Here is a 1,081-nt window from a genome sequence, read left to right as displayed (position 1 = left end):
TCCTCATCCTCATTCTCGTCCTCTTCCTCATCCTCATTCTCATCCTCTTCCTCATCCTCCTCCTCCTCCTCATCATATCCTGATCCTCATCCACATTCTCATCCTCATCCTATCCTCATCGTCATTCTCGGCTCATCCTAACCTCATCCTCATTCTCATCCTCATCCTAACATCATCCTCCTCCTCATCCTATCCTCATTCTCATTCTCGTCCTCATCGTATCCTCATCCTCATCCTCATCCTATCCTTATCCTCATCCACATTCACATCCTCATCCTATTCTCCTCCTCTTCCTCATCCTCATCCTCCTCCTCATCCTATCCTTATCCTCATCCACATTCTCATCCTCATCCTATCCTCGTCCTCTTCCTCATCCTCATTCTGCTCATCATCCTATCCTTATTCTCGTCCTCATCCTATCCTCATTCTCATTCTTGTCCTCATCCTATCCACTTCCTCATCCACATCCTCTTCCTCATCCTCATCGTCTTCCTCATCCTCATCCTGATCCTCATCCTCATCCTATCCTCATCCTCATTCTCCTCCTCAACCAATCTTCGTCCTCGTCCTCATCCTATCCTCATCCTCATTCTCGTCCTCAACCTATCTTCATCCTTGTCCTCATCCTATCCTTGTCCTCATCCTCACCCTCTTCCTCCTCCTCATCCTGTGCTCATTCTCATCCTCCTCCTATCCTCATCCTCATCCTCATCCTCATTCTCGTCCTCCACCTATCCTCATCCTCATCCATTCCTCATCCTCATCCTTATCCTCTTCCACATGCTCATCCTCATCCTATCCTCATCCTCATCCTCGTCCTCATCCTATCCTCATCTTATCCTCATCCTATCCTCATCCTAATCCTCATCCTATCTTATCCTAATCCTTATCCTCATCATCATCCTCATCCTCATCCATATCCTCTTCCTCATTCTTATCCTCATCCTATCTTCATCCTCTTCTTATCCTCATCTTCGTCCTCATCCTCATCCTCATCCTCATCCTCATCCTCATCCTCATCCACATCCTCATCCTCATCCTCATCCTCATCCTCATCCTCATCCTCATCCTTATCCTATCC

This window comes from Lupinus angustifolius, chromosome LG05 (genome assembly GCF_001865875.1).
Source record: "Lupinus angustifolius cultivar Tanjil chromosome LG05, LupAngTanjil_v1.0, whole genome shotgun sequence".
NCBI classification, from domain to species: domain Eukaryota; kingdom Viridiplantae; phylum Streptophyta; class Magnoliopsida; order Fabales; family Fabaceae; genus Lupinus; species Lupinus angustifolius.
The sequence above is the reverse complement of the archived record's forward strand: the minus strand, read 5'-3'. Positions refer to the sequence as shown.